This window comes from Acomys russatus, chromosome 21, assembly GCF_903995435.1.
Source record: "Acomys russatus chromosome 21, mAcoRus1.1, whole genome shotgun sequence".
NCBI classification, from domain to species: domain Eukaryota; kingdom Metazoa; phylum Chordata; class Mammalia; order Rodentia; family Muridae; genus Acomys; species Acomys russatus.
In genome coordinates, this window is record NC_067157.1 from 14945756 (window position 1) to 14972512 (window position 26757).

The window sequence follows — 26757 nt, forward strand, 5'->3', positions numbered from 1 at the left end:
TATTTGCTGTGCTCAGTGGGTACTAATTCAGCAAAGGTGAGCCACAAACTCATTTCACTGTAGCACAGCAAGTGATGTGTGTCTGTTTAATCACAGCAGATGCATTGAGATCAAAAGGCACTGTGTTGTGGAGCTCCTCACACTGATTCCCTGCAGACATACCTGGAGGGGCCCATAAAGGAAGAGGCTAAGCAGCAAAGTACTCAGGCCATTAGTTTAACTGACCCCATTAACCCAACCATCACTGCAGGAGAGTGTCCCTGAGCACCCACTGCTTCTGCTTTTTCAGTCAATTTGTTGCAGGTCTACTTCAGTCATTTAGAGGCTTTTCAGAAATTGACAATTTTCTTAATTCCTTAAATCGAAGTTTTAGTTATTCTTCTTGTCAGAGTTCAGAATCCAAATAGCTTAGAATGGTCAACATTTTAATCATTTCACATTTTTATTGTAACTTTGGAGAAGTTGATCAAAAAGAATTTTACTGAGTAGGAGAGTGATGTAACCTGTGGCTGCTGAGTGCATAGATCATAGATTATGGACAGAGTTACTGGTGACAAATAATAAAATATCCATGAAGGGAAACGTCATTTAAAGTTTTACCCTAATTTTTTCCAATAATAAGTCTATGGTGTTTTTAACAGTTGATCACATACTAGCTGTATTTCAACTTTTTTTTTATATATAACCTAGTTCAGCTTCTATAACCCAGAAATTTTTTCTAATCTACTTTTTAAATTAAAGATAAATTCTGCTCTCATACAATACATCACACACACACACACACACACACACACACACACACACACACACACACACATACACACACATCTCACAGCCACCAGTCCCAACCTCCCCTCTACCAAAGACTCACTCCCCCTCAGATTCCATTCAGAAAAGAGCAGGCCTCCAAGAGACAACAAACATCACAAAACAAGATACAATAAGACAAGGCAAAAGCCTTAACACCAGAGCTGGACAAGGCAAGTCAATAGGAAGAAAATAGTACCAAGAGCAAAATAGTCAGAGACACACCCATTCCCATTATTATGAGTCTCACAAAATACCAAGTGAACAACCATAATATATATGCAGACAACCTGGTATAGACCTATGCAGGCCCAGTGCTTGCCACTTCAGGTTTTGTGAATCCACATACACCTTGATTGGTTGATTCACTGGGCTATAGTCTCCTGTTGTCCTCCATACACTGACTCTATAGTTTTTCCTCACTCTCTTCCACATGGTCAGAGCTCAGAAGGGAGGGACTTGATGGTGACTTCTAATTCAGTCTTCTCTCTCTCTCTCTCTCTCTCTCTCTCTCTCTCTCTCTCTCTCTCTCTCTCTCTCTCTCTCTTTCTCTCTCTCTCCATAATATTTGATTGCAGGTCTCTGCACCTGCAACCTATCTGATAACTGAGAAAGCCTCCCTAATGATGACTGGATAAGGCCCCCATCTGTGCAGCAGAATATCATTAAGAATCATTTCATTGATTTTATTTCCAGTTGTGTTTGGTTCTACCCTAGGTCTCTCATCTATCCAGTCTCTGGTTCCTGGCAATCCAGGCAGTATAGGGCATTGGCTTCCTCTCATGGCATGGGCCTCAACTTAAACCAGACTATTAGTTGGCCATTCTCACAAGCTCTGAGCCACAATTGCCCCAGAATATTTTGTAGGCAGGACAAATAGTATGTCAAAGGTTTCATGGCTGGGTTGTAGTCCAGGTTTCTCTTTCTGTAATCTCTTGACTACCTTCCTGCTACAAAGTGATTAGGACATAGGCATGAAGGCTCCATGCAGGCACCAAATCTACCTATCTATGCTCAAGGAGCTATGTGGAAATTGTCCTAGGCAATGGGGAACTGCTATAAGTTTTCTGAGAGTAATCTTCTTTTCTACCATCAGCCTGGGTAGTTTGGGGATCACCAAAAGACCCCTTTGGCAAACAAACCAGCTGAAAACAACCCATTTCTATCACTTGAAGCTTTGCCTGACTAAAAAAAAAAAAAAGTGAGTTCAGATCGCATATCCTCTATTCCTAGAAGTCCTCATTATTGTCACTCTCTTAGATTTCTGGAAGTTTCCACTGCAGTAGGTTTCCACACCACCCTCCAAGTGCCTTGCAATTCATTCTGACTCACTTGCATTCTTTCCCTCCATTCCCCTGCAAACAAATCATTCCTGCTCCATCCCCACCTGTTCCTCAATCCACCCACAATAACTATTCTATTTCCTCTTTCCAGGAAGATCTGTGTGTCCCCATTAGAGCCTCCCTCTTTACCGAACCTCTCTGGCTGTGTAGATTGTTCTTAATTATAATTTACTCACAGCTAATATCCACTTATAAGTTAATGCATACCATATTTGTCTTTATAGATCTGAGTTACCTCATAAAGAAAGATTTTTTTTCTAGTTGCATCCATTTACCTCTAACTTTCATGATGTCATTTTTTTTATTAACAGCCAAGTAATATACCTTTGGGTAAATATACCATATTTTCTTTCTCCATTCTCAGGAGCATACAAGTTGTTTCCAGTTTATAGATAAGATGAATAAAGCCACAATGAACATAGTTATTCTCTTGACGTAGATTGATTTCTAATTTTCTGAAAAATTCCAAGCTGATTTGTGTAATGGCTATACAAATTTGCACTCTCACCACCAATGATGGAGTGTTCCCCTTGCTCAACATTTTCACCTATATGCGCTGTCACTTGTGCTATTGATTTTAGCCATTCTGACAGGTGTAAATTGGAATTTCAAAGTAGTTTTGATTGGAATTTCCCTGATGGCTAAGAAATTTGAACATTTCAATGGTTTTCAGCCATTTGTGATTCTTTTATTGAGAATTCTCAACCCAGAAAAGTTTTCACTAAGATTTTTACTCAAATTCAATTCTCTGGATTCAAATTTCTCCCCTCCCCTCTCTCTCTCTGTATGCTTGTGATTGTGTGTGTGTGTGTGTGTGTGTGTGTGTGTGTGTTATTCCCAGGTGGACTGAATATGGATGACCCATACTTAGATATGGACAGACTATTCCATGGGCTGTACAAGGCTCTCCCTCTTCTCATTTCTTAGCCCATTATAACATAAATAGCTGTGCTATACTATATCCTTTATGCCATGATGAACTGTCCTCTGAAACTCCTAAGAAATTAAATCTTTCCTTCTTTAATTTGATTTGTCAGGTTTTGATACGTTAATATAAGCACCACTAACAAAACAGCAGACACACATGTAACTCCTGAAAAATTGAATATTGTTTATTTAAGACTTTCTTTTGAAGTTTATAATGTTGGTATCAATTATGGAAAACTATCACAATGTTAAAGTCAAATTGCTTTTTATTCCACTAATTGGACATTTAAATGTCAGAAAACCCATCAATTTTCTGTGTGGTTTCAATTCTCATTCATTTTTTAATAAATAAACTCAAACAGTGTGTGGTGGGGAAAAAGCCTATAGGGTAGGAAAGGAAGGAGAAAAGCGCAGAGCAAGATAGTATGTCTGTATTCTAAAGAACATGAAAAATAAATTTATGACTGTATACATTATCAGATGAAATATTTATTAGACACATTGTAGGTGTTTGGCCCTGCTGTAGACATTTAGGAGATATTGTTGAATAAAAAGAATCACTCACATTATGGCATTTCCTTTCTAACAGAGAAAGACTGACAAGTTACCAAGTCAAAAGTATGTAATACTTGGTCATCAAGGACTTATGAAAAATTCAATTTAGTAGCAATTTGTCATATTGTGCATGTGACTCCCATGAACTTGAAAACCAATGTCAGTGAAACGTTTATTATCTTTGACCGGTGAAGATATGAAACAAGTAGAGAGTGGGCAGTACTTGAACAATAAAACCTCAAAGAAAAGAATGTTTTTTTTACACAGGTTCAGTAAAAGAGCCTATGTGTTATAGCTTTAGAATTATCAGAATAACACTATATAACACTATTTTGTAACAAAGATAAATGTTTTTATATTCCAGACTACATTCTTAGTATTCATTCAGTACCATGCAGCTGTTTGCAGAGGAAGCTGAGCTACAGATGGGGTAAGGAGTGGTTAAGCAGGGAAGAGGACTGCTGTGTGCTGAGGCTACTTCTGACTCTATATTTGAAGCACTAGGCTGGGGTACATGTTCAATACCCAGCAGTGTTCACTTCTTTCCAGATCTATGTTTTGAAATATTGCATTTCATCATCTCCCACAGAACAACAAAACTATTGAAAAAGCTATTTGTCTCCTTTCTTGGATTCGCTCATAAATTTCAGTACAACCATAAATTATAAACCAGAAGATAATAGGGAAGCTGAACTCAGGTGTTACTTGAATCTTAGGTCTTAGAGTGTAAATCTTACTTTATTCCTATTCTTGTGAGATTTCTGTAATGAATAGGGTGGTCTTCTAATATCCAATATGCAATTTTTTTCTCATTTTCATCTTTCCAGGTTATTCTTTCTCTCTCCTTCACTCAAATGCCTTTTCTTAATGACGTAAAGGAGTAAAACCATTATGCCATAGGTTTTGTTGAGCAGGAACATAGTGGTTCATTAGGCATTGAACTGGCCTTTTATATTAGGGCAGAAATGGAGTGACCTCAGTGGAAGTCTCTAGCATCACTATGGGGTGAGGAGTATTCTCCTTCTGTGCTCCCTGGACCCCACTTCTGCTGCAGTCTCTGTTTCGTCTGTAGAGGTTGCATCCTCCTTGCTTTCACATCTCACTTTACCCTGAAGCTCCTGTCTTCTGCCATATGTTCTGGAAATGAGGAAAGGTCTCATTGTATCTTCTAGCTTTTAGTTTGTCATTTCTGAAATTCTCTAGTTGTAAAACTCTTGTCATGAAATCATCCTACTTCTTATTTTAGCAAGGATAGCAGCTGGATTCTTGCTTGCCAAAAGTCCTCTCCCCTATTAATATCTTTCAGTGGCAAAATGTAGTTGACTGATTTATGCCACTTAACACTCTGACTTTTTCATCATCCAGTACTTCATTCATTCTCCTATCTTAACATCATACTAAGTAAAACTTGATATTCTCAATAATTACTATACATTGTGATCTCAGTTTTAAAAACTCTAGCTTTTATTCCTCATCACTCTCTACCTTATCTCATTTTCCATTTAGATACACAGACTATACCAATCTTTCTATATTAATTGCATTTAAAATGTTATCCCTGACGCTCTTCTAAATATTGTATACATTTTCTCAAATTTTAGCTCAAAAATGTATGTCATTATTACTATTCTCCAACCATTTAATTATATATTTTTTTCACTGAGCTAAAAATAAAAATATTACAGATAATTAGATATCTCCACTTTGATAAAAATATATGTTGGTAAAGTCTAGTTGAGTAGAATAACTTTTAAAAAGCAAAAGGTTAGTCAGTCCTATGTTAAAGTGAAAGCCACTCATTAGAGTGGTGAGTTATGGGTGATAACATATATTAATTTCCCCGGTATATTTACTTTTTTATTCTTTCCTGAAGCTTGTACCATTTCTCTTCCATTCATTCCTTCACAAGATACTGTTTCTTCTTATTTAATGTAGAAAAGAGAAGCAAAAGAAGAAGCAAGGTCTCTGATATCATTCTGCAGCAGTGGTGTCCTTCAAAGATTTGTCCTGGAAATTTAATGCAGAGAACCCACCATGTAACAGGAAACTCAGACTCTACTATGTACAACACAAGAGAGAGGGCTTTGCTAACTCAAATGAGACATATCCTGATTTCCCCTTGTTGAATCACAGGGATACATTTTATGAACATACAGCTTATTTTCATATTATTTACACCATAAAACTCACTTTATTAAATCTTTATGCCCACTGGCATATAATACAAATCTAGTCACACCAACATAAAAATAAATAAGGCTCTCCTCTCTCTCCCTTTCACCATATATGCCTATGTTTCAATCCAGGAAATTCCCACAGACTCTCCAAACATAATATTCTTTGTCATCCTGAACAACTCAATTGCAAGATCCTATATTGAGGACATGACATATGCCAGCCATGAAGCACAGATAAATTTATCTGGTTTTCATTTGGAAGCTTTGATCCTATTGGCTAAATTACATAGTATTTGAAGATATTGTGTATGCTGTTGGAGAAGAGTAGTCATCAGTTGTATCTAACTATGTACTCTGAGATCTACAAGGGCAATCATTCTGGCAATATATGGTCACTTGTACAATAGTAAAATGAATTCTGTGGCACTACAGGTACTTTCTCATTGGAATTAAGGTGTTCTTCAAAATACGAATCCCACACCTGGCTCCATTACTGAGACTAAGTTCCTGTGGATATACAAGTCATACTTCTGTCAGAAAACCTACAATTATTCTGCTAAATGGTCATTTCTTAATTGACTTCTGATGATGTTATTATTGTACTCCTAGATTAGCGAATATCTCCAATTGATGAAAGCATCTTCTTTCTTTAGTAGATTGTGATGAAAACAGAGACTCATAGCTTGTCAAAGTGCAGAAAGTATGGGACTATAGATTGTTCAACCCTAAATACATCTATATTATACTCCTCTTCCCAAGGCTCTGAGATCACTGTGTAAAAGAGAGTATATTGTACAAGAACCAGAGGTAGTAGACAACTACAAAATTATATTGTTTCAAGACACAAAAGTTCAACTGGTCACATTAACTCACAGTGGTTATGACAGCATGCCCAAGACCTGCAAAATCTCAAACAAGACTACATCCCAGCATGGAGTGGGGTGGGAGGTGTGAAATGTATTGCTGCAGAAATGTATCACTGTGTCTTGAGGAAGCCCTATTCCCAGTTTTCTGAGAAAGCGACAGATTGATTTCCAAAGTCATTGTACAAGTTTGCATTCCCACCAGCAATGAAGGAGTGGTCCGCTTTCTCCACTTCCTCACCAGCATGTGCTGTCACTTGAGTTTGTGGTCTTAGCCATTCTGATGGGTGCAAGACGGAATCTCAGAGTTGGTTTGACTTGCATTTCTCTAATGACTAAGGATGTTGAGCATTTCTTTAAGTGTTTCTCAGCCATTCAATATTCCTCATTCTCTGTTTAATTCCGGCCCTGTTTCTTAATTGGGTTATTTGGTTTGGTGGTGTTTAATTTCTTGAGCTCTTTATATATTTTGGATATTAGACTTTTTTCAAAAATATGGTTGGTAAAAATCTTTTCCCAGTTTGTCAGCTGTAGCTTTGTTCTGCTGACAGTGTCTCCTGTCTTACAGAAGCTTCTTAGCCTCATGAGGTCCCATTTATTAATTGTTGACCTTAAGGCCTGGCCTGTTGGAGTTCTTTTCAAGAAGTTTTCTCATATGCCAATGTGTTCCAGGCTCTTCCCCATTTTTTCTTCTAACAGATTTAGTGTCTCTGGTTTTATGTTGAGGTCTTTAATCAACTTGGACTTGAGATTTGTGCATTGTGATAAATATAGGTCTGCCTGCATTTCTCTACATGTAGACATCCAGTTAGACCAATACCATTTGTTGAAGATGCTATCCTTTTTCCATTGTATAGATTTGATTTCTTTGTCAAAAATCAAGTGTCCATATGTCTTTGTATTTATTTCTGAGTCTTCAATTCGATTCCATTGATCAACCAGCTTATTGTTACGCCAGTACCATGCTGTTTTAATTACTGTTACTCTATAGTAGAGCTTGAGATCAGGTATGGAGATTCTTCCAGTGGATCTTTGATTGTACAAGATTGTTTTAGCTACTCTGGGTTTTTTGTTTTTACTTATGAAGTTGAGAATTGATCTTTCAATGCCTTTAAATTTTTTTGTAGGTATTTTGATAGGGATTGCATTGAATCTGTAAATTGCTTTTGGTAAGATGGCCAATTTTATTGTGTTAATTCTCCCAATCTGCAGAACAAGCTGCGGTACATTTACACTATGGAGTACTACTCATCTGTTTAAAACAAGGAAATGCTGAAATTTGTGGGCAAATGGATGGAACTAGAAATGATCACCCTGAGTGTGTTGACCTCGAGCCAAAAAGACTCACATGGTATATACTCACTTATAATTGGACAAAAAGATGTCTCATGAAAGTTTTCACACTCAAGGAGATTAGGATAGATGCAGGGACTTCCTGTTGGTACCCTAGGTGAGAAAAGTATAGGAGAATGGGGAAATAAAAGGGTCCAGAGGGTCCTAAAAACCTACAAGAAGAATATCATGATGGGAAGATATGGAACCAGGAGACTCTACTCAAACTACTATACCAACCAACAACACACGCAGTATACGTTGATCCGCTATTCAGATCTAGCCAATGGACAGCACATTCTCCACAGTTGTGTGGAGAGCAAGGACTGACTCAAACATGAACTCTGGGGCCCCATTTTTGACCACTTCCCCTTGTTAGTGAGGCCTGGTGGCACTCAGAGGAAGGATAAGCAGGCTACCATGATGAGATTTGATAGGCTGTGACCTAGGGAAGCAGAATAGGGTGAAATTGGGAAGGAGGATACAAGTGAGGGGATAACAATTGAGATGTAATATTAATCAATTAATTACATAAAAATTAAAAATTGACGACTGATAGCTGCTTGGAGACAGAAAGGCAGTTTGCTTTATGGAGGTGGTCCTTGGGAGGTGACTATGTTTCAGTGAAAGTCCACACAACCTAGAGTACATTAACAGAATAAACTTAGATTGATGGATTTTTAAATATTGGACACACATTGGGAGAATAGGGAAATTGGGGTGGATCTGGAAGGAGTTGGGGAAATTATTAAATATGATCCAAATATATTATACAAAGTTCTCAAGGAAATAATTTTTAAAATTAAATGAAACTGTGTCTGTAAAATTATATACCAATTTTACTCAAATAATGCAAATGTAGGACCCACATCCAGTTGTACAGTCCATTGTTTTCATAGCACGTGTATATGTAAGGAAGACAAACTTAAAAATGGTATGGGTGTAGTGACCAAAGTCAAGCTAATGGTTACTGTTGTAGTTAGTGATGCTAACACAACTTGATTGGGTCTAAATACCAGACTTAGAAAAATCTTAATCTGGAGGCTGGTGTGTGTGTGTGTGTGTGTGTGTGTGTGTGTGTGTGTCTTTATAAATACATATATTCATGCTTTTTGAGTTGTTGATGTGTATGTGTGTGTGGGTACTAAAAATTCTTAAACATCTTGGAGCTGAAGATTCAAGGCAATAAAAAAATATACCTTCAGGCTGTTGTGTGACATCACTGGCCTTGGTGAAGTTTTCCATCTTTGTTGATGGTTACTCACTTCTTAGGGACCTTCATGGTCATAGATTGCTTAGAAAACTTCTTCATTAGCTGTTTCAATTTTATTCAAACCAGAAATTGTCTGACTCATTTCAGATTTCTGTTTCTATCTGCTACCACTGTCTCTGAATCCTTTCTATAGAACAGATTATAAAACTCACAAGAATAGTTTTTGGAATAGATGGATACATTTTATCATTATGAATTTTATTCTTTCTATAACTGAAGAATGATAGATCAACCCAGTGTCCAGGTGCATGTTCTGCATGTATCAATTGCTAGAGGACAGGCATGTCCTTTTGATTATTTAGGAGGCATTTATGGCTCTATCATCCAAGCCAGACCTCATGTGGATGGAGTGTTAAAATATTATTGCTTATACTAATGTTATCCTTTTTAAAACCTAATTTTTCAAAAACTAAGCTCTCTATGCATACATTTTATATGTCTACCACTCCTTTAATTTAACACATTAGTTAAACTCTTACTAAATAGCTATTTTTACATGAGCAGGTTGACTGTTATATGTACAGTTTGTTTATTCATAACAAAACATATAGATAAAATTTTCTGTAAATAATCTAAGTACAATATTAAAAATGTAACTGGTGACAAAAATGTTCCTGAAGTTTCAAATAAATTTTAAATTGTACTTGATGCAATAACTTGATGTATTCTGAACTAAGGTGAGGCATTTGTGCAAGTGCATAGCAGGCCTGTCACTCCTCAGAGAAGACATGGCATGTGGCCTTCCTTTTTCGTGATATAATACATTTCAGAAGCTTTTCTTTCCACATAAGTAATCACTTGGGTGTTTTATGCAGAATGAGAATCACAAAAAAATAGGTCAATCCATACAGTAGAGGAAAGAGGAAACAAACATGCAAGACACTAAGTTAATCTGACTTTAACACTGGGAAAAAAACTTTAAGAAGAAAGACTCACCCAACAGAGAGAAGGGTGTAATAAAAACAAGTCTACCTGAAAGCTCTAAGGTAGTTGCTTCAGGACATCATTGCAGAAAGTATTGATCATAATGTATCTTCTTCCCCAATGTACCATTCTTTTTTTTTTTTTTTTTTTTTTTTTTTCCCTTATTTTTTTTTTTTTTATTAATTTATTCTTGTTACATCTCAATGTTTATCCCATCCCTTGTATCCTCCCATTCCTCCCCCCTCCCATTTTCCCATTATTCCCCTCCCCTATGACTGTTCCTGAGGGGGATTACGTCCCCCTATATATTCTCATAGGGTATCAAGTCTCTTCTTGGCTACTTGCTGTCCTTCCTCTGAGTGCCACCAGGTCTCCCCCTCCAGGGGACATGGTCAAATGTGAGGCACCAGAGTATGTGAGAAAGTCGTATCACACTCTCCACTCAACTGTGGAGAATATTCTGACCATTGGCTAGATCTGGGAAGGGGTTTAAAGTTTACCTCCTGTATTGTCCTTGGCTGGTGCCTTAGTTTGAGCGGGACCCCTGGGCCCAAATCTGCCTATCATATTGTTCTACTTGTAGATTTCTAGGACCCTCTGGATCCTTTTATTTTGCTGTTCTCCCATGCGTCTCTCATTTAGAGTCCCAATAGGATGCCTTCCCCTCTGTCCCAGTTTCCTGGTAAGTGAAGGCTTTCGTGGGACATGCCCCTTGGTCTAGTATGCAGATATAAGTGAGTATATACCATTTGATTCTTTCTGCTTCTGGGTTAACTCACTCATTATGATCATTTCTAGCTCAATCCATTTATCCACAAATTTCGGGAATTTTAAAACTATTAGAGCTTGTCAGAGGGAAACATAAAAAAGATTTAGAAACAAATTCTTAGGTGTTCTTGATGTGCTATAAGCACTAAAATCTTTGTCATTATACATGCCAGAACATATCATAGCAGGCTAAATTAAGCTCAGTTTTATGCCAAAAATAAAAAAGGAAGAAATTTATTTTCTCTTCATTTCACTTCCTCTATTTTATGTCTAGTTCAAAAAATAACATAGTTTCAAGGCCAAGAAGTCTCTATAAATGGATTTTCCCTGCAGACCATGGCCATATAGAACTTAGTCTTTGCAACTTTCATTTTTCATCATAACTTGGTGCTAACTAGAATCTGACTGTAATATTTGAAATGTGATAGTCGCTCCTATTTTCTAAAATGGTAAAAAGAAAACTACAACAGTGATATTTTGTGAATGATATTCACTTTCTTGTGACTTTTCTAATAAAAATATTACAGAGTCTTTCATAGTGTCTGTTTTTCATATGATGAAAAGTGCCTGGAATGGAATTTAGAGAGATGTTTTATGCTGAAAAAATACTTTACCTTTTTTACAACTATGATGCTAGGAGAGGAAAAATTTGGCTACTTTTCTTAATTCATATCCACCAACCAAATTCATTTTATATTCTGCATCCTACCAGAAAATAATGTCCTTGCCATTGATGTTTCACATGAAAGATTCCCATTCAACTATATGTAACATCTCATGTTGTGACCGGAGCACATTCCCTTGGTTGCTATGTTACTTATTCTTTTGGGACCATAGCATAAAATTGAGAGAATATAGTTAGGAGAGGAAAGACTTCCTGGGCAGTCTCAGCAGTTTCTTTTTCTACTTGTCTCCTCTCCTGTGCACCTGAGGTGGACCCGAAGACAAGGTGCTGGAGCTTAGCATATATCTCATGACAAACAGGCACAATGGAGATCAAGGAATGAGTCAGTCACATACCAAGGGGGCTTTACGTAGGACTCACCTCCTTCTATTTCTATCATGTAATAAAACCATTGGTAAATTTTTCTATCCAATCATTAGATCAGAGCCTTAGTTATCCAATCACCTCTAAATGTTTGGAGCCCATAGTTGGGACCATACTTTCACCACATAAGGGTCTCTTGTGCAAATCACACCCAAATCATCACACTGTTACTTCAATATAAAGATAGGTAGTTATGTACAGAGAGATGTTTTAAGTTTTTCTGAAAGATGCTTACTTTTCTCTTTGGGCTGTAAAGTTTGAAGTGTCACTAGTTTATAGTTTCCAAATGTTTCAATGTCTTTTTGATAATTTATCTTTACTAGTACCTCCTCGACATTGTTAGCTAACAAGTGATGACATTTTAATAGGGTTGAAAATTAAGTGAATTAATTCTTGTTTTTCTTACTCATGAAAGTGCTTACTAGAGGCCTGTCAGGAACCACTGGGTTCTTACTAAAGAACTTTCAGAGAAAATGTAGAAACTAAAGAGCACTTTATATTATTTGATGCTATACATTCTTAAAAAGTTATATATATTTCCTTTCATTAGTTTTATTACAAAATTTTTGTCAAGAAAGAGCATTCATAAAGTGTGTAAACATAGCCACTAATGCACACATGTGTCTTGATATCCTTTCTGTAATTTAGGTTCATGTTCAGTCTCCAAATTCATTCACATGTATGTGCATATATATGTCAATATGTATATATAACGGTGGTGATATTTAGAGGTATTTTTGGAAGGAATGAGAATAATAATATGATCAGCACAAGCCTTCAGTGATTGTTATTGGACTCTTAGTAAGAATACACATACTCACAGATACACACACACATGCACACACATATGCACACAGCGATAGAAAGACAAACAGAGGGAGGGACAGAAAGAGGGAGGGGGAGAGAGCTAGAGCGAGAGAGAGAGAGTGTGTGTGAGTGAGAGAGATGCTTTGCTCTTACATGGTAGGAAGACCTGGATTATGCTAGAATGTAGTAAGAAGATTCTGACTGGGTGCCAGAGCCTAAGTTGTGTAGCAGTAATAGCATAAATTTGGTAAAAAATAATGTGCTTCTCATAGCTTTGGAATTATGGGAAGTCTGAGACAAAGACAACAGAATTTCTCATACTGGGGTTTGCAGATGACGACCTCTGCATGCACCCTCAAATGGTGACAGGAAGGAGTCAAATGTCCTGAGTCTCCTTTTTCATGAACAATTTGTTTCAATGATAGAACATTTAGTCACTAAATCAATTTCAATTATTTTAAAATTTCCAGTCTGTGGTGTTTAGTAAGCTAGAGAAAAGGGGATAAAGCTCTACACAAATAGTACAAACATGTACATTCTTCATAATATTTAATTAATTTAAAATAATTTATTCCAATTATGATGGAGTCTCAAAAATTTGCATTGTTTATTTATTCCTGGGAAATATGAATAAATATCGATTTATTATATAGGCAGATAGGACATTGACAATAGGCCAAGGAAAAGATGAGAGTGTAACTTGGAGTATAGCTGAGGCATTACAACTATAGGGGTGACTCAAAGTCAGCTGCATCTCAAGAATGCCCACCCTAAATTTAGGAATGACCAACAAAAGCTGCCTCCTTAATTTCCCTGTCTACGGGGAGGTCCTTTCCCCCTGCTCACATCACCTTTCAGAAAATTATTTTATGGGTTCTTTTTTAATAATTAACAGTAAAATTATAAGCTCTTGATGAAAAGTTGCACATAAAAGTTTTGAGAATCATTATAAAAACTAATAGCAATAGTAGTAGCTAAGAAAAAATAGACTATAAACAATGGCTTCATAAATCTTTGAACAAATGTCCATAACATCTACTTCTTCGGTGGTTGCAAAACTAATATACTTACTAGGAAAATCTTTTCAGACTAAGCTAAAGAAATTCAACTAGTTGATTTTTGTTTATCCATTAGTTCTATTTGCTATGGTAATTCACTAGTAAAAATATACATATGCATAGGCGTGTAGTAATCTTACAGATCATTAGTTATATATAAATGATTATTTACATTATATATATATATATATATATATATGATTATGATTATTTTGGGCAGATTAAACCTAAGACATGCTTTTGGCATGGTTCAATCAGGCATTTTTGGATCCTGTCAAAATTCTTAATTGCCAAACACTTTTGTGGAAATATTTATAAAGAAGAATAATTTTCATTCAGAACTCGCATAAGCTGAGTATCAATGATGAAAGAGAGGTGGTAGAAATTGTGTAATAAATTGAAATTCCTGTTCAGAATCTAAACTTTAAGGATAATGCATCTGGGTTGTAAGAAGGTTGAAAATACCTAGTCTCTCCAAAGTTTCTTACTCTAACAAATGTCACAACTTAGATTTTTAAAGCACCCTTTTGTCTTTTTCTCTTTTCTATGATCTCATGGATATGTATAGAATCAAGAATGAGGGCACACATTGTGTTTGTACAGGAGAACATGTATATGTCATTGTAAGAACAGAACAATTCTGCCATTGGTCAAGGTAACACTTCCTTGACTCTGCCTACCTTTAGAGAACAACTTGCAAGGAGGCCTTCTAAGTTAAGAATATCCCTGAAAATATAAAAGTATTTCATTAGTTCACAAGACACACAGATGCATGTTGGTGCATGCCCACACACACACACACACACACACACACACACACACATCCATTTGTATACCACAAACCTGTCTCATTATTTACCTGTATGCAATAAACTGCCTCCCTGTTTAACTCTCTATAAAAAAGCATTTGGAGCTTCTGGAGAACTCTCAAGCTACTTTAACAGAGGACTTTGTCCACCCTAACCCACGCATCTGTCTTTTCTTTATTTCCTTATTTCCGTAGCAATCAGTTCTTAGTTCTCACTGTACTTGGCAGGGCTCTTAACCAGAGAGCCATCTCTTCAGTCCCAACAGAGGACTTACTTACTGAATTTATTTTCTTTTATATAGGAGTAAATTTAAATATTTTCTTCTTAAATTTTTGATATTACAATTACTCATAACATCTCTTTCTTCCCTTTCTACCCTTTAAACATTCCTAAATATACCATTCCTTTCTTTCCAATTCATGCATTTTGTTGTTTGGTTTTTTTTTTTTTTTTTTTTTTTTTTTATTAATTTATTCTTGTTACATCTCAATGTTTATCCCATCCCTTGTATCCTCCCATTCCTCCCCTTCCCCCATTTTCCCATTATTCCCCTCCCCTATGACTGTTCCTGAGGGGGATTACGTCCCCCTATATATTCTCATAGGGTATCAAGTCTCTTCTTGGCTACTTGCTGTCCTTCTCTGAGTGCCACCAGGTCTCCCCCTCCAGGGGACATGGTCAAATGTGAGGCACCAGAGTATGTGAGAAAGTTCGTATCACACTCTCCACTCAACTGTGGAGAATATTCTGACCATTGGCTAGATCTGGGAAGGGGTTTAAAGTTTACCGCCTGTATTGTCCTTGGCTGGTGCCTTAGTTTGAGCGGGACCCCTGGGCCCAAATCTGCCTATCATATTGTTCTACTTGTAGATTTCTAGGACCCTCTGGATGCTTTTATTTTGCTGTTCTCCCATGCGTCTCTCATTTAGAGTCCCAATAGGATGCCTTCCCCTCTGTCCCAGTTTCCTGGTAAGTGAAGGCTTTCGTGGGACATGCCCCTTGGTCTAGTATGCAGATATAAGTGAGTATATACCATTTGATTCTTTCTGCTTCTGGGTTAACTCACTCATTATGATCATTTCTAGCTCAATCCATTTATCCACAAATTTCGGGAATTCCTTGTTTTTAATAGCTGAGTAGTATTCCATAGTGTATATGTACCACAGTTTCTTTATCCACTCTTGGTTTTGAAAATTGTTATTGCATGCAATATAAAGCATATATTCTTAAATATAAGGTGCTCACCTCTTTTCCTAATTGCACCCTTTTGCCCACCTTCTTCAGCATTTTTTTCTTTTTCAGTTTAGGAATTTGGTTCTTTTGGTTTATTTTTTGACAGAGTTTTGTTGCCCAAATAGCTCTAAACTCCTTATGTACCTGCAGACAATCTTGCATTCCTAATCCTATTGACGATACTTCCCAAGTCCAGAATAGTAAGTATTCACCACCATACTTCACTTCTATTCTGTGTGTACTTCACTAGTCTGTTGGAGGAATGCACTGCGCCAGCACATTAAATGGAATTTCATCTGTTGATCTGGATAGTCAGTTTGTTCAAGAAGACATAGTTATTTCATTACTGCAGTCTTAGTGACCGCCTTCTCTGTAAATGTCAAAGGCTTCAGTAAGTAAAACCAAGTTATCAGGTCAAACTAAAAAAGTTTAGTAATGTCCACCTATAGCTAGTTAGGCAAAGAGAAAGGACAAATAAGTTATTCTCCATGTTATCTTGAATTTAACCAGGGAGATAGTTGTTAGCATAATACTAGAAACTATTGACTGCTCACCACAACTTAGTATCTATTACTCAGAGGTCCTGAGGAAGAAAAGATCAGCCCTATCGCTTGACTTCAACAGATCATAGCCCTGACCACACAAGGGTGTTGGAGAGAACTGAGTGACTTTCTGATTCTTTATTACTCAGTCCTGCTGCTTAGCTAAATTATAAAATTTTACTACTATAAGTAAGTGCAGACCATAGGGGATCTATCCAGGGAAATATCGATTTAAAGAAAACATGTCACTTAATATACTTTAAGTTAGAGGTTAGAGTTACAGTGATAATGTTAGAGCACCATCTTCAGCCTTCTGGTGCAGTATCTCTGACAGACATATTTGTGAGGCAGGAACTATTGAGGACTTGCTTACTCTGTCTTGGCAGAGATTGGCCTTCGACTCTGCCTGGATCTAAACTTGCCCATTTTTAGACAAAATTCTGTCTGTGGCAGAAACGAGGACATTTTGCCCAGTGGCTTGCTTGCCACATTTGAAGCCAACCCCTTAAGGAGGTTCTTAGATGCTCATCTTCTTCTTTGAGGCAGGCTGGATGTTTCCAGGAGTTAACTTGTCTTGTTGTCAAAGAATCTTTAGAATAATAAAATCATCTTTAAATGCCATAATCTGTAGGTCTCCTAGGATTTTGAAGACCTTATTTAACTATTTTACCTCAATTATCTATAGAATCATATCTCTCTATTAGACCTAGAGTATATATTCTTGTGATAAAATTAAACTAATTTTGACATGATCATAATTTGTATCAATATACAAAATTCAAAACCATTGAATTAAAAAATAACCTTATATATGAGTAACAATTAGGTCCCTGAGATGAGGAGTAGATTCAATAATCTACCTTTTGTTCTATCCTCCCTCTATATTTCTATATCCCCTTTCCTTCTTTTCAGCTCCTATCTCTTTACCTATAAAAGAAAGATAAAGGAAAAGAGTTACGCCTCTGAGTCAAACCTAGTTTCCTCTTTGTAAAAGACTAATAAAACTTATAACCAACTCCCAATGATAATAATCATCTGCAGACTAAGAGAGCAAACAGAAACCTATCCACCCCCTCCCTTGCTTAGAGGAAACGGGAGGTTATTCTCTTATTGGTCAGTGACAGTTCAGGCAATAAACTGTCTTTAGTCATTTTTTTCATGTTGGAAGTGGCTAATCTTCACTCAAGGTTCATTCAGGTATTTAAGTTTTATCCCATTTCAAGTCTGTGATGGATTTGAAGACCAGATAGTTTAGTCTTTCAATTAGGCTTAGTAGGATAGGGGTTAATATATTTTTAGATCAAGATAGATATTTTAATATAATAGAGATGAGATATGATATATTAATCTACATTCAGAAATTCAGACCCAACAAGATAGGAAAGATGTTTACTTCAAGTTTGCCAAATACAAATGAACAAATCACTATGAATGAAACATTTATATAATACTTGATTGTTTCATGGTTCTTCCTGCTGTATATAGTTTATTTTATTCATGTATATGCTAAAAAAGAACCATAATAAAAAATTTTCAAAAAATAGTTATAGTAATTATCTGCCATAAATTTTGCCTCTCAAGCACTAGGAACAAAGGAAGTGGTGCAATTGTTTGTAAGAAGTTAGTGGTGTTTATAAAATCTGCTGCTGTGATTAAAAATATTAATTGTTTAAAAGTAAGCTCCTCAATAGTAGTATATGCCTAACATTCACAAATTCGTATCTTTAATCCTGCAAACACACAATGAAAAAGACCTAAAAACTTTGCAAATACATGGAATTATAAAAATGTTCATGTAACAAAAATTTGGCGACTCAAATGTATTAAAATTGAAGATGTAAGATTTATGTTTTCGACTTCCCTTGAAATTGTTTTATGCTAAGGAAAACATTTTGTTATATAAATAATCTTCCATGTATTTTCTTGAAACTTTTAGCCCCTTGCATATTTCTAATTTGTAAAGAGATTTTATTCTAATGCATAAGTTCATGTATTTTTTCACCCTCTTTATATTGTTTCCAACAAAACCGAAAAAAAAAATGCAGACAACGCAATCATATGATAATGCATATGGTATTTTTATTCTTAGTGACTCACTGCTCTGCTTTCCCGCATGCACGAATGCTGTGTCACAAAGCTGGAAGCACTCTATCATGGCATCTGTGTGGCCGTGTGAGAACCACCTGCAGGGTTTATGGCTTCAGTGTATTCTCCACACACTGTAATGGAGTATCTGAACCAGTGAACAAGAGAAGAAATATGAACAAAATATCTGACTTTTCAATGCCTACATGCACCTAGGCGCAACAATGACTGACTGAGCCAGTCTTATTTGGACCATTCCAAAGGGAATATCTGCAATCTATTTAAATATCTATTATATAGTACATATGCCTTTCCAATGTATATTTTTACTATATGTTGTACGTATATATCGTGAAAATCATTTCTATTCCAAGAAGAATACTTCAGTGTTCCAGTTTGATCATTATGCAAAGGAGGTTTGAATTCAGAGAAATGTGAAGATATTTGAAGGGATTTCCTCATGTATAATTAGCTAAGACTGATCTTTCAGATTATAGAGTATATTCACTGTACAGCTTAGGAACTGTACATTATTTCATGCCCTTACTATTATATAGTAGAAATTTGCAAGAAAGTGCTGGCAAGCTTCCATATTGACTTTATGACTGAGACGGCTTGGGTGAGGAGATGGTTCAGTGGTTTAGTGCACTGGCTGCTGTTCCTGAGGATCTGAGTTCAATGACTACCATCTGTCTAGAGGTTCACAGCTGTCTGTAGCTCCAGTCTCAGTGGATCCAATGGCCTCTTGTGCCTTCCATGTGCACAACACCATGACACACAGTATTACATTCAGGCAACATACATATATACATATATATGTTAGTAATAAATACGTCTTTAAAAAATACTGAACAGGCCTAATATGAGCATGTTATCTTTTTTTCCTGCTGAGAGGACTATGTCTGTAGGGAGTTAGAGAGAAAGACTACCACCAGCATAGCAAATAGACGTCTAGAGCCATGTGCCCCAAATATAGCCTATCATGACACTAAGAAAATTATAAACTTTAGAATGTATTTTTGAAACGTTTTAATGATTTAAATCAATTGAATCAGGAGGGCATGTGTGGAAGTCAGAGTTCTGAGTACAGTGCTGAGAATAAAAATTTTAAACCACTTTTTCAAGGCAATTTAGCATTTGCAACTGAGAGTCTTGATTTTAAACATCTTTAAAATTTAAATTCCTATTTTCGTATTTTGAATTAAAAGCTTTTAAAATAAAGTTTAGACAACAAGATGATCATTTCCAGTGATGACCAATATATCTTTATGCATAATATGTATGTATAATATATATAATATAAATGTAAATATATATAATATATAAATATAAATGTAAATATATATTGCTGATACTAGATGGATGTCAGATGTTTTAGTGGCATTTTCTGTTTTAGTAAACTTATGACATCACTTTAACACTCTTGATATTGTGATTTTTCTCTCCATATAGTAAATGTGGTTTCCAAATTTTATTTAAAACAATTCCCTAGGACTATTTCTTTCTAAATTACTAGAACATAAAACAAAGATATGCTCTTGGAACAAGATTTCACCATCACAGAAATCAAAATATGCCAATGGTAAAGAAAAAAAAAAAATGCAGCAGATAAACTGAGCAGAGGAGAAAAAATTATGCTAGTTGATTGCAACAGGGTGGGAAAGATTGGGCTTAGCTATCTTAAAGATGTAGGCCAGAGTTCTGACATCCCAGTGTTACTTAAGCATTAAATGGCATAGGAGGAGGCAGGTCAATATGATTAGACCATTTGTTCAAGTCCAGCTCCTGCCATGCCATTGGCTTGTTTCCTTAAGTGGTAGCTACTCAATGGGATGGGTTCAATGTCCTCGCGGCAGTTTTCTTGGTTGTGAAACTGAAGGGAAACAGGAATATCATTATTATCTTTTTGATTTTGTGTTATCATAAATTTCATCACGGGTGTTTTTCAAGACTGTGGGTGTTTATAATGTTTCTCAAAACATGGGTGTTTATTTCTAGCTTGTTCTTTTCTGAAAGGAAGCTGAGGTGGTGGATCTAGGGGTAAGAGAGGAAATGTGGGGAGGGAGCTAGGAGGAATGGAGGGAGGGGGGCTGAAGTAGGCATGCATTTTATGAGAAGAGAATCAGTTTTCAGTAAGACAGGAAAATGTGTTAATTTCTATTTCCCCTCTCTCTGCCGTATCTCCTATGACCTTTTGTGCTCTCCCACTCCTCTACCTGTTTTTAACTTCCACGTCACAGGAGTTCTTTGTGTTCCTCTTCCTTTAGCACCTCTCATATTCTTCTCTCTAGGTTTTTCACTTAAACAAACTCACACCATCTCACTTACATACATAAAAACAGTAAAATTTAAGAACTGCATATGAAGGAGAACGTATTATCTTTGCTTTTCAACTCTGGCCCATATTACTTGATTTAATGCTTCCAAGACTCAACTCTTTTCCCTCAAATATCATTTCCTTTTTCATTCTAGCCGAGTAAGATTCCATTGTGTTTATATACCACATTTCCTTCTCTATCTGTCTGTTGCTGAATGTGTAGGCTGCTTCTGTGCCTTGTTATTGAAATAATACATCAATAAACATGAAACAACAAGTGTATCTATGGTAGGAAGTATAGTTCTGTCATATAGGTCCATGTCATGGTTGGGTTTTGTTAACTAATGCAAACCTAGACATGTATAGAAAGAGAGAGTCTTAATTGAGAACATTCTTGCATAAGATTGGCCTCTGAGCAAACATATGGGATGTTTTCTTAGTGAATGATTTGTGTAGAAGGGTTCAGTCCATTGTAGGTGGTGTCACGCTCTGGGTTGGTGGTCCCGGGTTCTCTCTTTTTTTCTATTTTACTATATTATATTATATTATATTCAAAATACATCCTGATTGTTATCCCCTTGCTGGTATCTTCCTGTTCCCACACTTCCACCTTCATCTGCCCTATCCCCCTCTCTTAGGCCTGTGACAGAAGGAGACCTCCTTTGCTACCATATGACCACAGCCTATCAGGTCTCATCCTGGTAGTCAGCTTCACTGTCCTCTACATGCTGTTGCACCCTGTGAAAGGGAAAATAATCATATTGAGGTCACCGGAATTTATGCCAGAGACAGTCCCCCTACTCCAACAACAGTGGAGAATGAGCTGTCCATTGCCCGTGTCTGAAAGGGGGACTAGGCTCACTGCATGTGTTGTAACAGTTTGGGCTGGCCTCTCTGGGTCCAGATAGTCTTCCTGTAAGACTCCTAAACCACTGGGTCCTTCCATCCTCCCATTTTAGAAACCAGGCTGAACAAGAGTATCAGCAGCATTCCTCCATGTCTTCTGCTTCTGTTCTGGTCTCCATGTTTTAGCTTATAGGTCTTGTCCTTGACTCCACTCAGTGACAGGGTATGACCTGGGTTTGTAATATTAAACATGTCCTTTCTACCTTAAGTTGCTTTTTTATTTAAAAAAAATGGTTTTTCGAGACAGAGTTTCTCTGTGTAATAGCTCTGGCTGTCCTGGAAGTAACTCTGTAGATCAGGCTGACCTCGAACTCACAGCCATTCACCTGCCTTTGTCCCCCGAGTGCTGGGATTAAAAGCGTGCACCTCCATGCCTGACCCCAAGTTGCATTTTTGTCAGAAGGTATAATCACAGCAATAGAAAACTGTATACAGTATTTTGTACTAAGTTCATGGGAGATTGTATGACAGATCTGATAACATTGATTTGGAGACGATTGTGGAAGGATTTTAGAAATGTGAGCTCATGGAGCCAATTACTATGCAGAGTTTAATGAACTATTATTGAAACATAAAAGATAACTCTGAAAGCAGTGTAGATGATTGAATCCTAACATGTGAAGTTTTGTTTTTATTTTTATTTTTTGGATTTTTTTAACATGTAAAGTAAAAAAAAAAGAAGTTTTTAGAACCCTTTAAAGACCCTATCTGAGCTAAATTAATAATCTGTAGCTCTAGTCACCTGGTGCTAAAGAATAAGCTGTGATTAAGAGATCAGAACCATTAAAGTGAAATTGTTGTTTTCCTGAAGAATTACCAGGTGTGTTGAACTCTTCCAGGAAGTGTTTCCTCAGGTCAGACCTTAGAAGGTGCAGTCCAGAGGGTACAAAAGCGACACATTGTTCTCACAGCAAGGCTTGACAATGGGTATGTATTTCAGAGGATCTGAGGGCATAAAGGGGTCATGAAAAGTAGCTGAGCCTTGTTACTTTTAGATATCAGGAGAGGTAAATGTTTAAAAGTATAACATCAGTTGCAGTAAAATGTATCAGGAATGCTGGGTAAGAGAGAAGAAGATGGTACTGGGAGGCAAGGTCAGGGTCTCTAAACATCATCCAGCAGAGGTCACTAGAGAAGGCACAGCCCATTTGCAACAAAATATACAAGATTTTAGAAATGGCAATACTAGTTGTTGACTCCCAAGAATAGTAACAAGTCTGGAGTAGGGCTGGCCAGAGCCTTGCTGCGTGTGCTGTGGATGACAAAGGCAGAGAAGAAAAACAGCCTAAGCCTGTTTGGAGCCTAGAAGCTAGTGAGTCCCAGATGTCCAACACTGGGTTTATTACACTATTGGACTTTGGTTCTGATTTTATTTTTATGTAACTGTTTCCTTGTTTTTTCCTCCCTGAAGAGGAAATATTTGATAAAAAATGTCAAAAGGTTATAGCAAATTTGGGGGGGGCGTGGAAATTTTAAGAGATTTTCGTATTATAGAGAAGCTTTGGATAGTTAAGATTTCATAAGGACAATATGATAGGAATGTTGCAAAAGCAGTGGCTAACTTACAAAATCCTTTACACATTTACCATTTACACAAGTATTTGCTAATATGTATTTGATTAATTAAAACAAGACAAATTGTAAAGAAAGTCAATTCTGAATGCATTTTTACTCTCTCTACTGCTCCTCTATGGAATGTCGTCAAATGCCTCCCCCCAAGGATCTATGCAGGACAGGAGGCAGAATGCTTATAAGAGCCAGAGGTGGTCGATGACTCCTATGAAATAGTGTTTTACAGACACTATGACTGATACTTGTACAAACTCAAGGATACAGGAAAGTATGCAGAAGACATCAAACTAAACAAATCCCCAATGCTGAAAAGGGAACTGGAAACCAAACCCAACCAGGAACCAAAAAGCTATTTGCAATTAATACCTGCTGTGAACAGAAAAATCATTATCTCCAGTGGTTTGACTTTGAGTATGCCTATTACACTCTAGGTAGACCCCATTCTCAGAAGGTGGCCAACAAAAATAAAATATGCTTTTCTGTGGCTTTTTTGTTTTGCTTTGATATTTTTATTTTATTTTATTTTTTGTTAATTTGTTTTGATTTTTTCGTTTTGTTTTTTTTTTGTTTTTGTGTGCTCGTGTGTGTGTGTGTGAGCATGTGCATATTTACGTGTTTTAAAGCCTTTCTTTTTTCACATTATTAATGCTTTTATTTTTTAAAATTTATACAATATGTCTCGATTATACTTTTCTGCTCCCCCACCTTCTCTCAGACCCTCCTCACCTCACCAAAAAACTTGCTCTCTCTTTTAAAAACAAACAAAAAATGAAAACATTGATTTATAATGTTATTTAACTCCAGTACCTCTCTGTTTAGTTTATGTCTGAATTAACTGTCTCTTGGTAAAAGTGTGGAATGAAGTCACCCACTGTCACTGTATAATGGTCAGTTGTAGTTTCAATTGCAACAGTATTTTTTTTTATTAATTTATTCAGATTACAACTCAATTGTTCTCCCATCACTTGTATCTTCCGTTCCTCCTACCTTTCCACACTCACCCTATTACCCTCCCTTAGGTCCATGTCTGAGGGGGATCTCCTCCCCCACTTTATGGTCGCAGGCTAACAAGTCTCATCTTGGTAGTCTGCCTATTCTATCTTTGAGTGCCACCAGGGCTCCCCACCAAGGGTAAGTCGTCAAATATGGGGCACCAGAGTTCATGTCAGAGTTAGTCCCTGCTCTCCACATAACTGTGGAGTATATTCTGTCCATTGGCTATATCAGAGTAGGGTTTTGGTATTTACTACTTGTATTGTCCTTGGTTAGTACAATAGTTTGAGCAGACAACCCTGGGCCCTGCTCCACCGATTACAATGTTCTTCTTGTAGGTTTCTAAGACCCTATGGATCCTTCTATTTCCCCATCCTATATTTCTCTTACCTAGAGTCCCAGGAGGATGTCATCACATCTGTCCCAATCTACTGGTAAGTAAAGACATTCATGAGACATGCCTTTTAGGCTAGTGTCCAATTATAAGTAAGTATATACCATGTGAGTTTTTCTGTTTCTGGGTTAACTCACTCAGTATGATCATTTCTAATTTCCTCCATTTGTCCACATATTTCTGGATTTCCTTGTTTTTTTTATAGCTGAGCAGTATTCCATAGTGTAACTGCACCACAATTTCTTTATCCATTCTTTAACTGAGAGACATTTAGGCTGTTTCCAGATTCTGGCTATTACGAATAAGGCCGCTATGAACATGGTTGAGCATACGTCCCAATTCTGTGGTGGAGCATATTCTGGGTATATTTCAAGGAGTGCATCTTGAGGAAGCCCTATTCTCATTTTCTGAGAAAGCATCAGATAGATTTCAAAAGTCGTTGTACAAGTTTGCATTCCCACCAGCAATGAAGGAGTGATTCTCTTTCTCCACATCCTCACCAGCATGTGGTGTTACCTGAATTTTTCATCTTAGCCATTCTGATGGGTTTAAGATGGAATCTCAGAGTCATTTTGATTTGCATTTCTCTGATGACTAAAGACGTTGAGCATTTCTTTAAGTGTTTCTCAGCCATTCGATATTCCTCTGTTGAGAATTCTCTGTTTAACTTTGAGCCCCATTTCTTAATTGGTTTATTTGGTTTGGTGGTGTTTCATTTCTTGAGCTCTTTATATATTTTGGATATTAGACCTTTGTTAGATGTAGGGTTGGTTAAGATCTTTTCCCAGTCTGTAGGCTGTCGCTTTGTTCTCTTGACAGTGTCTCCTGCCTTACAGAAGCTTCTTAGCCTCATGAGGTCCCATTGGTTAATTGTTGACCTTAAGGCCTGGGCTGTTGGTTCAGAAAGTTGTCTCCTGTGCCAATGTGTTCCAGGCTCTTCCCTACTTTTTCCTGTAACCGATTTAATGTCTCTGGTTTTATGTTGAGGTCTTTAATCCACTTGGACTTGAGTTTTGTGCATTGTGATAAATATGGGTCTCATTACATTTTTCTAAATGTAGACACCCAGTTAGACTAGCACCATATTTATAGTTTTTCCATTGAATAGATTTGGATTCTTTGTCAAATATCAAGTGACTGTATGTGTGATGATTCATTTCTGGGTCTTTGATTCAATTCCACTGATCAACCAACCTATTGCTGTGCCAGTGCCATGCTGTTTTAATTACTGTGGCTCTATAGTACAGCTTGAGAACAGGAATGGAGATTCCTCCTGAGGGTCTTCTATTGTATAGGATTATTTTAGCTATTCTGGGTTTTTTTGTTTTTCTATATGAAGTTGAGATTTGACCTTTCAGTGTCTTTTAAAAATTGTGTAGGTATTTTGATAGGAATTGCATTGAATCTATAAATATTTTTTGGTAAGATGGCCATTTTCACTATGTTAATTTTCCAGATCTACGAACAAGGGAGATCCTTCCATCTTCTCATGTCATCTTCAATCTCTTTCTTCAGGGACTTAAAGTTTTTTCAAACAAGTCTTTCACTTGCTTGGTTAGAAAAACTCCTAGATTTTCCCATGCTTCTCTCATGGGAGAATGGCAAAGTTGAAGGATCCAGAGGATCCTAGAAACCTACAAGAAGAACATTATTATAGGCAGATTTGGGCCCAGGGGTCCTGCTCAAACTATGGCACCACTCAAGGACAATACGTGCAATAAACTTCAAACCCCTACCCAGATATAGCCAATGGACAAGACATTCTCCATAGTTGAATGGAGAGTGGGGACTGACTTTCACACATACTCTGGTGCCTCATATTTGACCATGTCCCCTGGATGGGGAGACCTGGTGGCACTCAGAGGAAGAATAGCAGGCTACCAAGAAGAGACTTGATACCCTATGAGCATATACAGGAGGAGGAAGTCCCCCTCAGTCACAGTCATAGGGGAGGGGAGTAAGGGGAAAATGGGAGGGAGGGAGGGAGGAATGGGAGGATACAAGGGAGAGGATAACCATTGAGA